The sequence below is a fragment of the Cyprinus carpio genome, chromosome B10, assembly GCF_018340385.1.
Source record: "Cyprinus carpio isolate SPL01 chromosome B10, ASM1834038v1, whole genome shotgun sequence".
Classification (NCBI taxonomy): Eukaryota; Metazoa; Chordata; class Actinopteri; order Cypriniformes; family Cyprinidae; genus Cyprinus; species Cyprinus carpio.
Genome location: NC_056606.1, coordinates 22,705,260 through 22,720,893, shown reverse-complemented (window position 1 = coordinate 22,720,893; position 15,634 = coordinate 22,705,260).

The window sequence follows — 15,634 nt, the reverse complement described above, 5'->3', positions numbered from 1 at the left end:
CATTTTACATAAATTAAATCAATATTATTGTGGTTGTTGGTATTAACAAATTATTAAATTAAACTTTATTTGTATTTTTATTTAAATAAAAACATTAATTTTAACAATATATAAATAATTATACTAATAATAAAATACACAGTATTATTTTAAATTTCAAATATATAGTAACATAAAATAAATTATTATATTGAAATTTAGCATTAAAAATTGATAATAATTATATTGTAATTTATCATTTAATATTAATAAAAATATATAATTAATAATATAACATTATACATAAATCATTAATATAATTGTGGTTGTTGATATTAACAAATTATTAAATGAAACTTTATTTTTACTTTAATTTTAATTAAAACTTTTATTTTAACAATTGTAATTAACATTTACTTTAATAATAATAATAATAATAATAATAATAAATTAATAAATAAAATAATTAAAATTAATACCTGTTGTTGTTGTTGTTGTAAAAATATTAATAATTACAATAAAATGAATTAATAGTATGTCCGTCAAGGTAAACAATCAGTATGAATATTAAGCTTATTAAAACATTAGCAATTCTAATAAATGTAATATTTCATAATAATATAATATATTATATTAATTATAATGTATAAGAATGAATGAATTAATATATATTATATTAATTATACACAATATTATTTTGAATATTATTTTACTTTTTTTTTTTTTCTTTTTTTTTTTGTAAAATGCAGAGAGAAGTATAGGTATTTTAGAATCATGTTGTACTACCTTCCTGTTCTCATTCTGTTCTTTCTCTTTTTATGAGTGAAATATTATGATGACTTACTACATTTGGCGTAATGTGCATTATACATCAAAGCAAATGCAATACACTTCGGGCTGCCAGAAAATACTTTTTTTTAACACAAAATTGAATTCAAAATTTTAAATAATTGTTTCATTTTCCAGATGAAAGACATGTAACATGGCGAGATCATGTGACAGTAAAGTTTGGAGTGTTTATTGTTGCATAATGCACACTTTGGCTCAGTTCTGTAGGAGTAGTGTGCAGTATGCAGTATGCAGTGAGTGTTATTAACTAGTGTCCAGATGCATGTAGTGGTCGAATCCCCATCTGACTTCACGATTGAGCAAATCTACAGGAATGCTAAATGTTTGCTCTTGGCAGATTGCACGTTCACAGATTGCAACTTCATTTGATAATATCCCACTCTTCGCCCGCGGCTGCTGCGGTGCTTCAGGATTTACATTTCCCACTCATCCGATCGCTCAGTCCCTCTGAGATATGCAAAAGAGCCCAATACATTCACTCAAGCTCCTTTCTGTGATAATGTGTCCTGTTGGATCCATGCCCGAATGCCTTCCACCAAATGCTCAAGAAATCAGCCTGAGGGGAGGCAGAGTCTGTTCTGACTGATTCTGACTGATGTCAAACACAGATCTCGTTCAGTCACAGATTGTTTCGGTTGTGCTGTAAAAACTGGGACTGGGGAATTGTATGTTTTTTTTGTTTGTTTTTTATTTTGATAATGGTACACATTGGGAAAGCAGCTTATTTTAAATTCTTTAATTCATTGTTAAACATTATAACACCGTGTGAAATGAGCAAAAATGGTTTAGTAACTCACTGTTTCCATATTTTTTTGTTTACGCTTCATTATGCTCAAAACACAGCTTTTTAATTCTAGCTTAATAAAATATGTATTTTTTATATATATAATTTTATGAATCTTTTGTATATCTCTTCTGAGATTTGGAGAAGACAGACTTCAGATTACTAGGTTTGTTTTCTCAGGAGAAACTTCTGTGTAGTAAAATAATGACTTCAGCAAATTTGGTCTCCGTTTAATCTCATTTGTATCTAGGAGAAACAGCTAAAATATTAAAGAGATTTTACCTGGAACTTTTCATTCTTTTTTAGAAAAATAAGATTAGATGTAATTATTTTTATAATAAATATACAATTTTAATAAATATACTTTAATATAGTTTTAATGATTTTTTATAAATAACATTTTATATGAATAATATTAAATAACAAATGTATTATGGTTGTTGTTGTTATTAACGAATTAAACTATAAAATTAAAATTAAAATGGTTAAAAAATAAAACTAAAAATACTAATTATTATTATTATTAATAATCATAATGATATCAATACAAATAGTAATAAAAATACTTTTAAATATTTGCTCTTCGTTTAATCTAATTTTCTGTCTAGGAAAACAAATTAAACATTTAATTATAATATTGAAATAAATTTTACCTGTAATTGTCATTTCTTATTCAGAATAAAAATATTTAAAATATTTTTAAGTATATTTATTTATTTAATTAAACATAAAATACATTATATAATTTTCCTTTTTAACTATTATTATTTTTATTGGTCTTGTTAATATTAGAAAGTAATTACATTACTAGGATTGTTTTCTCAGGAGAAATATCTGAGAATAATCACAAATTTTTGCCCTCCATTTGATCTCGTTCATATCTGTGAGAAACAAATGAGATATTAAAGCGATTTCTTTTTTCTTTCTTTTTGAGTCCTGACAGGTTTGGCACATTTACTCAACACTCTTTTCCTGCAGTGCTCTAATAGGAAAAGGCAATCTGTGAAGGGGAAGAGTGTCATCTGCATGTTCTTAATGATTTCTGCTTTAATCTCAAGTCATCAAATGTGTGTGAGTTTGGCTTGAAGGGAAGGAAAGTGCTTCTGTTGGCAGACTGCGGCGCTGCTGCGAGTGTGAAACGCTGTTTCCACAGAAAGACGTTCAAACAGATCCAAAGGTCAGCAGTCTGTGAGAGGACGTGTTGTAAGATCTCCTCGCTGTCAGACGTGGATCTGCTTCTCCAGCTCACAGATATGTGTGTGTTGTTCCTCCGTCGCCGTGAGGAAATGATGCTCGCCCCCCCGCTATGAAGAAAGCCGCCGTGCTATTCTCAGTTCAGATCACACCCTATTTTTAAAAAAAACAACAAAAAACAACCACGCCATAAGAGAGATTATAACAAAAACACACACACAGACGTCACACAGATCTCAAAGTTGTATGTTCTTGTTTATACACAGAACCTTCTCAACATCTGTCCCGGTCATATTTCACTCCAAACCAAACAGAAACCAAAATAAACCACAAGAGGAAAGTGAGTCGAGGCAGGCTTTGAGCGTTGGCGTGACTGTTTCTCCGGGAAGTTTAAGACAGTTTAGAGGTTAACTTGATGTTTGTAGAAGTTTGATGTATTTTGAAGAGTTGTAGGCAGGTGGGAAATGTGCTGAAAATGATGTAAAAATGCAGATTATTGCAAAAGAAAAATAGAATTAAGATAATGTGTGTGTGTGTGTGTGTGTATATATATTATATATTATATATATATATATATATATAATATATATATATATATATATATATAAACAATAGAATTATAGTACAATAATAGAATATATATTAATAATGCTATATCTAGAATAATATTTATATACAGTACGTGTAGAATTATAATAATGCATTAAAGAAAATGTAGAATTTTGTACTCTGTATGTGTAATTATATATATAATAATATTTAATAGAATATAATAAAATATGCAACAATAGATTTATAGTAGAATAATAGAAATGTGTGTGCATAGTATGTATGTATGTATGTATGTATGTAGTGCATATACGTAGTAGTATATGTATATCTCATTATTTAATAATTATATAATATTATAAAAACAGTAATCTTGCAAAATGTTATTACAATATAAAATAATGGTTTCTATTTTAATATACATTAAAATATAATTTATTCCTGTGATGCAAAGCTGAATTTCCATCAGCCATGACTCCAGTATAAAGTGTCACATGACCCTTCAGAAATCATTCTAATATGCTGAATTATAATTATAATTATTTTAAATGTTGGCTACTGCCAAATATTTTTTGGAAACTGCGATACTTTTTTTCAGGATTCTTAGATGAATAAAAAGTTACAATTATATTTAAGTTATATTTTCTAACAATATAAATCTTTGCTATTACTTCTTAACAATTGAACACATCCTTGCTGAATAAAAGTTTTAATTTTTCAAAAAAAGAAAGAATATTCTAACCCCAAATGTTTGAACTGTAGTGTATATTGTTAGAAAATATTTCTATTTTAAATAAATGCTCTTCTTTTTAACTTTTTATTCATCAAAGAATCCTGAACAAAAGTCTCACAGGTTCCAACAAATATTAAGCAGCACAACAGTTCCAGCACTGATAATAAATCAGCATTAGAATGATTTCTGAAGATCATGTGACACTGAAGACTGGAGTAATTAATGGCAGAGAATATCAGGAATGTTGAATCTGTCCCCAAGTAATGGTGATGATGTTTGCACAGATCAGAATCAGAATTAGCTTCATTCGCCAGGTGTGTGCAAACACATGAGGAATTTGTTGTGTTTTTTTTTTTTTAAGGTGTTCCTGGTACATACATACATACATACACATCTGACATGAGAACAGAAAAGAAAAAAAATAGTAAGACTTAGCAATAAATAATGTGTATGAATCTGGACCAGTAGACTGATTTATGTACAGATTTGTGCAATTTTACTATATGTAGAACTGTATAAATAAAGAGATATGCGTATGTATTTACATAATACTTGAGAAAGGAAATCATTTAAGATGTAGAATGATTTACGGAAATGAATTACAGATATGATTCATATGTTAGCTGTTTAAGCTGGAGATGGCATGGGCGAAAAACTGATTTTATGTCTAGATGTTCTAGTGCACAGAGATCTGTAGCGTCTGCCTGAGGGGAGAAGTGCACACAGGTTGTGTCCGGGGTGAGAGGGGTCTGTGATGATGTTACCTGCCCGTTTCTTCACTCTGGAGTTGTACAAGTCCTGAAGACTGGGCAGGTGCACACCAATGATCCTTTCTGCTGTCCTAACAGTCCGTTGCAGTCTTCTTAAATCTGATCTGCTGGCTGACCCAAACCAGACAGTTATAGAAGAGCACAGAACCGACTCAATAACAGCTGAGTAAAACTGTGTCATCTGCGCCTGTGGCAGGTTGAACTTTTTCAGCTGACGAAGGAAGTACAACCTCTGCTGGGCCTTTTAAACAATGGAGTCAATGTGAGTGTCCCACTTCAGGTCCTGAGAGATTGTGGTTCCCAGGAACCTGAATGACTCCACTGCAGTCACAGTGCTGTTCATGATGGTGACTGGGGGGAGTGCAGGGGGGTTTCTCCTGAAGTCCACGATCATCTCCACTGTTTTGAGCGTGTTCAGCTCCAGGTTGTTGAGACTTCAACACACAACAAGCCATATAACCTCCTGTCTGTAAGCAGACTCGTCACCGTCCTGAATGAGGCCGATGACTGTAGTGCCGTCTGCAAACTTCAGGAGCTTGACAGAGCGGTCTTTAGAGGTGCAGTCATTTGTGTAGAGGGAAAAGAGCAGTGGGGAGAGAACGCAGCCCTGGGGAGCTCCAGTGCTGATGGTGCGGGTGTTGGATGTGAGTTTTCCCAGCCTCACTATCTGCTGCCTGTCTGTCAGGAACAGAGAGCTGTGTGAGTTTATTCTGAAGGGTGTCCGGGATGATGGTGTTAAAAGCGGAGCTGAAGTCCACAAACAAGATTCTTGCATAAGTCCCTGGTTTGTCCAGATGTTGGAGGATGTAGTGCAATCCCATATTGACTGCATCATCCACTGACCTGTTTGCTCGGTAAGCAAACTGCAGGGGGTCCAGTAAGGGTCCAGTAATATCCTTCAAGTAGCCCAGCACCAGTCTCTCAAATGACTTCATGACCACAGATGTTAAAACAACGGGTCTGTAGTCATTAAGTCCTGTGATTTTTGGTTTCTTGGGTACAGGGATGATGGTGGAGCGTTTGAAGCAGGAGGGGACTTCACACAGCTCCAGGGATCTGTTGAAGATCAGTGTGAAGATGGATGATAGCTGGACAGCACAGTCTGTGAGGCAGGCTGGAGAGACACCGTCTGGGCCTTTGGCTTTCCTCATCTTCTGCTTCCTGAAGACTTTGCATACATCATCTTCACAAATCTTGAGTACAGGCTGAGAAACAATAGTGGGGAGGGTGTTGATGTCTGTGCTGTGAGATGGTCAGAGCGGGTGTGGGGTGTCAGACCTAGCTTTTGATTTTCAAACCTACAGTTGAACTCGTTCAGGTCTTCAGCCAGATGTTGGCCTGGCCTCAGTGCTTGGGGATGGGGTCTTGTAGCTTGTGATGGCTTTCAGGCAGATAAATTCAGAATGAAATGATGTTTGTGACTCACAGCCGTAAAAAGAGCTGGTATTAGGATAGAAGATCCCTTAGAAAACATTCTTTAGTTTGAGTGACAAACAATAAAGGAGGAATTAGAAATTGCTAAATCCACAGAGCTGAGGTGACATTCAAATACCTCTTTTATTCCAGCATTTTATTGAAGTGTCGATAAGCATTTAATCCATGGAGTCTTACAGAAGCAATACAGTGTATAATGGGGATTTGGAGCTGATCAAACGACCTTTGCTATCAATCAAGACTTGAAGTCGACATGAAATTAAAATGGATTTTATTTACTTTCTTAATGCATGTTCCTGCTCTTATTATGAACGATTCGTCAGTGCATGCTACTCTGAAGAAAATAAGAGTTTGATTATCACTGACATGACTGAGGCCATGTGTGTTATTTATAGAAGCTTGTTTACACCACAGAATAAAAAGATAAAAAAGGCGATCGTGACTCTTTTCTCACAAAACTGACTTTTTTCTTGCAGTTTTTGAAAAAAAAAACAGGAACTGTGAGATGTAATCTCACAATTATCTTTTTAATTTTGCATTCTGTCTGTTTTTCCCTGCAGTGATAAATTCATTGGATTGTGAGATAAAAATTTGCAATAACGTTTTCTAAATTTTGAGAATCAGAATTGTGAAAAACTCTGGGTCTTTTTTTTATTATTATGACATTTTTCTTGTTATTCTGAAAGAAGAAAAAAAATCATGATTGTGAGAACAATTTGCAATTACCTTTTATTTTTTATTCTGACTTTTTCTTGCACTTCTAATTGTGAGATATAAATACAGAATTGTGTTTTCTAACATTTTTTCACGCAATTCTGACGAGAAAAAAAAACGTAATTGTGAGAGAAAAATTTGCTATACGTAAGATGCCTTTTTAATATTTTGTTTTCTTGTCAGAAATATGGTTCCATAGTTATTGGTTAATGTAAAAGTCCTTGTTTTTGTTTTAGAAAGAGCTGTCTTGCAAATTGTTAAAACACCTTTTTAATGCTAGGTTATGCCAGTAAGTGCAAATATTTAAACGATTAAGCTTAAATATGACCCTGGACTACAAAACCAGTCTTAAGTCTCAATTTTACAAAATTGATATTTATACATCATCTGAAAGCTGAATAAATCATCTCTCCATTGATGTGTGGTTTGTTAGGAGGACAATATTTGTCTGAGATACAACTATTTGAAAATCTGGGAGGGAGCAAAAAAATCTCTAATCTAAATATTGAGAAAATCATCTTTAAAGTTGTTCAAATGAAGTTCTTAGCAATGCATATTACTAATCAAACATTAAGTTTTGATATATTTACAGTAGGAAATGTACAAAATATCTTCATGGAACATGATCTTTACTTAATATCCTAATGATTTTTGGCATAAAAGAATAATCGATAATTTTGAATCTTAATTTTGGCTATTGCTACAAATATACCTCAGCGACTTTTGTTCTGCAGGGTCACAAATATGGACGAGGAAAATACAGTATCATTGTGTTTCTGTGTGAAACAAGGCACACAGTGTGTTTTTGGAGTGGTATAATGATGCTGCTGTTAAACTGACAGTCATAAATACTCTGTTTTCAGATGCTGATTTCTGTAGTGGCATGCATACAGTATCTGAGCCGTAACCCGCAGGTTCACTGTGCCCCGAGAGACAGAAACAGAGAGAGAGAGAGCGCATTTGCATCTGTCTGCATACAGATGAGCGCGGCTGAGAACGTAATTGTGCTGCTGAATTAGCGAGCGAACTGCCAAAGACGACGCTGAGAACCATGTTTGGCATTCAGTGATGTTATTCTGAGGAAGGCCAGTCTCTGTGAAAGTTAAATCATCCTAAAATGACCTCTGACTGTGAAATGTAAAGTGTAGCGAGATAATCTTAATGAAAGCGTTTCACTGGAATACACTAATGGAAGGTTATTGTAAAGGTTGTTGCATTTAACTCTCAGAAAGATATTATAGTGCATTTTTACTCGAGCTGAAGAAAACGTCAGAACCGCTCATAAGTCACAGTGCATTGGTGTTTTTGCTGGTTGCCAGCCTGTTGCTAAGGGGTTCTGAGTGTTTTTATGTGGTTGCTAAGGTGTTCTGGGTGGCTGCTAGGTTGTCTCTTAAGGCCGAAGTCCAAATTGTGAATTTGTTTGATTTTCTTCTCTAAGTGATTAATTCTGTCACATTTTTGTATGTGCATTGAATAATTTAAATGTGTTTCCATCTTCTTACTGAATACAAAATAAGTGAGCCTCAGTGTTTGGTTTAAAAATGATCATTTTTGTGTTTTTAATATGTAGTGCAGAAGAAATTAGACACTTTAGCTTTAATAAATCAATCAGTGAAGAGTAGACGATATATACGTGATTTAGAGGAACTAATCCAGTGTTTTATTTTATTATAATTCAGATACTGTCATAGTTTTTTTTTGAATGTTTTGAAATATTTTTTATACATGCATATTTTCTTTTTTAATTTGAAAGTTTTTAGTCATTTTATAGTGTTTTTTTATTTTAATTTTTATTAGTTTACATATGTATGAATGTACACACACACACACACACACACACACACACACACACACACACACACACACAACAGTAACTGATTACTAATCTGGATTATGTAAACAGATTGCAAAAATTAAGTACTTGTAATTAGAGCATATTACATTTTATAATGCTCATAATCACTTTAGTTACTTTTTATATGCGTGTATCTATCTATCTGTCTGTCTCTCTGTATATATATCTATAAATACATTTTATGATTTTGCATTTACATCAAGAAAAGCTAAATGACAGAGAAATGTTGTGTTGATAAATATCTTAAATTTGTTTTTTAACATTTTTTTTTTCCAAGTAATGTAAATGTTGTTTTATGTGTTTAGTTTTAGTTTAATAACTAGTCTCAGTTCATATTGCAACCAGTATATAAAAATATAAAGCATATATGTCTTTCTCTCATTAGCATTTCTCCATTTGTTCAGGTTCATTTCGCCCGAGTCTTTGTGGGAAACACAGATAAAATGATTCAAACACCCTCTGTGTATCAGTCATAAATTCCCAGACGACTCTGTATCCTGAGTAATTCTGACCGCTAGTGTTAATCTGCATCAGGATGCTCCTGCAAATTACATCTCATTCAAGGGAAAACGAATAAATCCAGACGGCGTTTGCAGAAATGGGATGGAAACGGTATCGCTGCATATGAATGAAACTCCGCTTCGCTGTGGGTGGTAGAAAAACAGCATCAGAAACAGTTTATTAACAGACGGACAGTTGTGCTCCGACATTTATATGCATGGACTTTTAGCATATTTGCAAATTAATCTACAATTTCAGCTGTGCTCCTTTTTTTCCGTCTGCAAGTCATTAAATCAGTGCCAGAGGAGCAAATAAACATGTAATGATTTTGACAGATCTCTCCAGCCCAGCGTGAGTTTAATGTGACTCAGCGCACATTCACAGAGTTCACTTTCTGTGCAAAAGAACCCAGTGTTTGAGAGATGCAGTTTGCTTGGCTTGCTTGTAGATATGGTAGTTCATGTGTATTCTGCACAGAGCCAAATCTTGTCTCTTTGAATTTACAATTATGTGTTTATAAAAATCTTGATGTTTTGTTTGTAGTTAAGACAGAAGCCGGCGGACAGTTTCAGTAATATGGGAAACATTTATATTTTATGAAATGGTTTCATAACGGTCTTGACAGATATGCCCAAGGATGGATGCTTTATTACTCACATCAATAATGGAGTGTCAGATGACAGCGAGAGCCGCTGGGGGGATGTAGTGACGCCGTCACTGTCCCAGAGGAGCGTGCGGTCACCACACGGGTCAAAGCTACAGACTGATCATACAGTCACCGAGATCATGCTCAAACACATACACCTGCAGTTTGCAGTGCCACTGGTGAACCTTGAATCGAACCATCACCAATGCAAATACTGCTATTCTTAGAGGTCGTCCGATATATCGGGCCAATATTTGTCATTTTTTTTAATATATCGGCATCAGGAATTTTGGGTTTTCATGAGCTGTATGCCAAAATCATCAGTATTAAAACAATAAAAGACCTGAAATATTTCAGTTGGTGTGCAATGAATCTAAAATATATGAAAGTTTAATTTTTATCATTACATTATGGAAAATAATGAACTTTTTCACAATATGCAAATTTTTTGAGAAGGACCTGTATATATATATATATATATTGCCTGTTTTATATATTTAATACTTGGTCAGTTTATTGATTTGTTTGTTTAACTTTGGATAATTTGGATACAAAATTAAGATTTGAGAGATCGTTCAAGTCAGTGTTCAATAAATGATGATGTTAAGTTTAGAAATGTTGTGCATCCACTTATTATTAGTGTGACATTTTAGCATGCAAATGAGGGGGAAAACTTCAAGATATCGGCCCTAAAAATCGGCAGTACAAATGCTGACCCTGACCTCTAAACATCGCCATCGGTTATAGAAAAACCCTCTAATTCTCTAATTCTTATTCCATGAACAACAGCATCTTCTCTGATCGTTGCAACTAGTGTTATGATTATAGTATATAAATAATGATCATCATATATATATATATATATATATATATATATATATATATATATATATATATATATATATATATATATATATATATATATATATATATATATATATATAATAACTAAATTGTTTTATAAGTAAAAATGTAAAATTATGTGTGTGTGTGTGTGTGTGTGTGTGTGTATAAAATGTTGTATATAGTAAAAATTACCAATATGATCTATCTGAAAATGCATAACATCATTATAACTTTAATTATGAAATGTAATATATATATATACACACACACAAATTTATGCTATAAAACGTGCTTATTTTATAATAATAATAATAATTTATAAATAATTAGTAATCCGTTTACCACATTTAAATAATTTTGTATTAATTATTCTTAAATTATTTATTTTAAATAATTGTATAAAATGTATCTTTTAACTAAAAACTGTTTAACTATTTATATGAACGATAATTTAAAATATACGTAATATAAAATAATTAAATTGAAAGCAAGTCAAAATCAAATGACTAATATATTATAAAAATCTAATAAATATATTCCCTATATATAGATTGATAATTTGTTTGAATCTATAGTTTATATATATATATATGCACAGTAAGACCTGAAATGTGGATTAAAGGGTTCCTACATGTTTCTGACCAATTATTTTCCATGTTTTTTTAGGACTTGTAAATACTTTTTTTTTTTTTTTTTTTTAGTTTATTGTACTCAAAACTTTTAACTAGAAAAAATCAGGTTGACAGAAATCCCCACAAATTACTTTTCCATTCCTTAAAATCAAACTTTTGAAATGCCTTTATATTTCCAACTTTTCTTATGGCATTAGCTTACAGTTTTGAAGCATATGTCTTGATTTAACAGTCTGACAGCTCAAGCACGTCTGTCTTCAGATCTCTGCTCTCATGAGTTTGAGTTCAGGAGCTCGACTCTGCTGCAGTCTGAGGAGTGTTCTGTGCGGCAGGCTGCCGTCGGCCCTGTTGCGTGGGGATTCTGAATATGAACCTCTTCAAATACAGTGTTGGAACACTTTTATCACATGGCTGGTGGTGTTTTGCTGTAAGGAGAGCTGACAGACGCCATCGTACTGCAAAACTCAATCTCAGCTGTAGCTCCAGTAACTCACCTGCTGTAGAAAGATTCATTTATGTCGACCCACCAGCTCAGCGAAGCATCTGTCTTTAAGACAATATGTGGGAGTCTCGAGGTTTGTGTGATACATCAAGTCGAGCTTCCCACTATAAACTGCACGTTGTCTGCCGGTGGATGTGTCCTGCTAACTTTGTTCCCCTTCAGACGGCTTATTAGTGCACACTAGAGAGGTGACGTCTTTAGCACGCAGCTGCCTGATGGCCCTATTATCCTTTTCATATGTTTTTTCTTCCTGTTCAAACGGCTTCAAAGAAAGAGCAGCATTCAAAGCACCATGGATGAAGGATGTTCTTATGATGAAGTGTTTTAGAGCCGCTCCACTGGGTGACATTGACTGCATTTACATGCACTGGAATATTCTGATATTTAGCATTATATGGCCATACTCGCATTGAGTAAGTGTCATGTAAAAGCATTGTGACTCTCTCCTAGTTTATATTTTGCTGGCATAATAGAATGAAGCAGAATAATTGTTCCAAATTGCTATTGTTTTAAAGGGATTTTATATATTGTTTTATGCTTATTATATTACTTTTGATCCTCATGCTCATAATACAGCATATTTCGACATTGTAATTTATATTTTGTTTTATATTTTTTAAATTTATACTTATTTATAATTTTAGTTTTTAATATTTTAGAAATATTTCATACACATTTGCACATTAATTTGAGACTAGTGTAAAAAAACTCACTTAAAATGTTCTGTTTTGAGTTAACTGACTTGTCTAAGTGTTTTTTGTCAGACTATTATAATTAATTTGTTGTATAATTTTTCAAATTTGTATATCTCACATTTTTATATTACTGTTATTTTTATATTTTTATGCTTTTACATATTACTTTGCAGTTAATAGACATCCATTATTATTATTATTTTTTTTTTTAATGTTTGTTTTTGGACATTGCACAAAATATTCAGATGTAATCTAATTTATTTATATGTTATATGTATATGTATATATTTTTGTATTATATATTATGTAATGGTGTTTACACATTTCTTTACAGACTAACATTTTTTTTTTTTTATGTAAGTGTTTTTGCACATTATACAAAATTTTCAGACGTAATATATCATAGGACAGGATAAGAAATCTTCCTGTTTTGTACATATGAAGAGTCTCCTTGGGAAGCTGAATGTTATCTGTGTTTGTACGTTGAGTTATGAGAGCAGGGAATACAGTCTGGAGATAATTCATGGCCAATCAAAGGCGAGCACTCGTGGTCATGTGTCCCATGAGGAAGAACAACAATAGGCCAGTGAAAAGGTGAACAAACCCTAGAGAGACGACGACAGAAACCAAAGAAAACTCAAAGGATGATGTTTCTCATGAACTTTCATGTTGATGTGCCGCAGTAGATCACAACCCCTGGCTTCTGGAAGAAAAATCCCATTTTCTTTCTCCATAGAGAGAAGGATTTTTCATGATAAGGTATAAAGAATCACGTACCATGAGCCCTAATGTTGTTAAGCGATGGTACATGCTTCTGTAGAAACCAGAATGAGATTTCAACTTATTATCTTTATGGTTTTAGTCAAATTTAAATGAAGAAATGGTTCAAAAATGGTAAAGGCAATAGTTTAAATTCACTCTAATGAAGGACTGAAAATGACAGAATTGTTCAGTGACTCTTTGCTTCTAATATGCAACTTAAAATGTATTGTTTTATGCTTAGTTGTCATAATGTAAACTAAAACTTAACAAATTCAACAATTACTCTACTCTCCACTGGGAAGACATGTCAGGGTTCTTTGGAGATATAATGTTCCATTGTTCCAACAATTATGCTTGATCAAAACTTTTAAATACAAGTAATTTCCAGACAATTAAAAGTGTTATATAGTCTACTAAAATCATATTTAGATTTAATGCTGACAACAATGAAACCAATTGAGAGCGAGCTGCCAGGAGACTTATTTCTTAGTGTAAAAGAGGACAGTGATACAAGAGGAATACCAAATCCTTGTGTTAAGTGTGAAAATATAGCAAAAGTAACACTGACATTGAAAAGCAATGGACTTGTGACAAGGCCCCTGAAATAATCAGGCCTCCACTTTGAGTTTTCATTTAGTGACAAGTGAATTTTTTTTGCTAGAAAAAGAGCAGGAGAAATACCATGCAAGTGTCTCAAAAGCTATGAAAAGAGTGACTGTTTATCTCACAGAGTAAGATGCATGCTTGGTAATTCACACCACAACTATACTGTATACTCATGTAATTTTTTCCAAGGCCCATATTTACAAAATATAGACTTCTGGGAAAACATACTCTGGTCTCAAGAGACCAAGTCAATCATTTCAGATCCAAAAGCATCCAAAATGTTCTGCCATTGCTAATGGAAGAGTACAGTGAGAAGTGCCTGCTCCAGAGTGACGTTCAGTGCTAGTAAAGCTCTTCTATAGGGATGAGTGAGTGCTGAAGGTGCAAGGGACTTGTGTGATGTTATACAAAATCTTGAAACAGAAGATGCTTCCCTCCCCTCATTCCCTGAGATGCTGGCCATTTTTTAACACCACAATGATGATATTTATTTTCCCAAAGTGAAAATCCTTGAGTGGACATGTATTCTGAGGGTTATAAATCCTGAGGGTTTAGTATTAACTCTAATGGGTCTTAAAATTAAAACTTAAACTGTAGTTTGTAATGTTGTGATTCATCTCTAGTTTGCCATGGTTTAACTCTTTATTTAAGGAAGTTCAGAAATGGAGAAAATGCTTTCAGGAACCAAGGACACTGGAAAAGTACAATTCTATTGTACAAAGTTCAAGAATCGCCTTGAAATGTTAAAGAGTTATACACTATATGAGTTATGATGTCATTGAGTTCACTGAAGAGTCATGCGTCTTTAGCCGTTCCAACCCGAGTATCCTGTGTTTCATTTATAACGAAAAGAAAGGCATGAAATATAACACGACCATAAAAGTGATTATTTTGGAGAAGATGAAAATAAGATATTTCATCACAAAGCCCCGGCTAGACGCATTCAGCTGAGTGAAAAGAATCAAATCTGGGCTTTTTCTTTCATTCTCGCAACCCAACACCACACATCTCAATCTGTCACCGTGTGAATTGTTGCAGAAACTGTAATGACATTTTATGCCGTGTGATTAAACATTTTATTTCCATTTCTACAAGAGATGGCAGTGTGAAAAAGGCCACATGCGAAATAAATCCGTATGCTTGACCAAAAACCAAAACAATCAATTTTTCACTCATAAATTAAGGTCAGTGGCGCGGTGAAAATTCTCAGACTGACGACTTGCATAGACTTTCTATCAAGTGTTAAAATAACTTTCTTTTGTAAGGATCTTTAAATGTAACTTATTTAAATTCAGGATTTCGTTCACTAACCCTCAGTGATAGAAATAGAAATAGTGATCATTTCTTTAGCAAGCACCACTAATATGTATATTTTTGTAACAATTAAGAAGCAGCAGCACACATCCTACACTGTTCAAAAATAGCCTCAATTGACATAATTTGTTTAAAATGGGCCACAGATTCATTATATGTAAATTTTAGGCCTTCTCTTTTCTCTCACAGAGAACTGAGCGTTGCTAAATGTGTTTCGCTGCTTTCTGTTGGACTGTGTTAAGATCTCAATTAAGATACAAGCGAGTAAA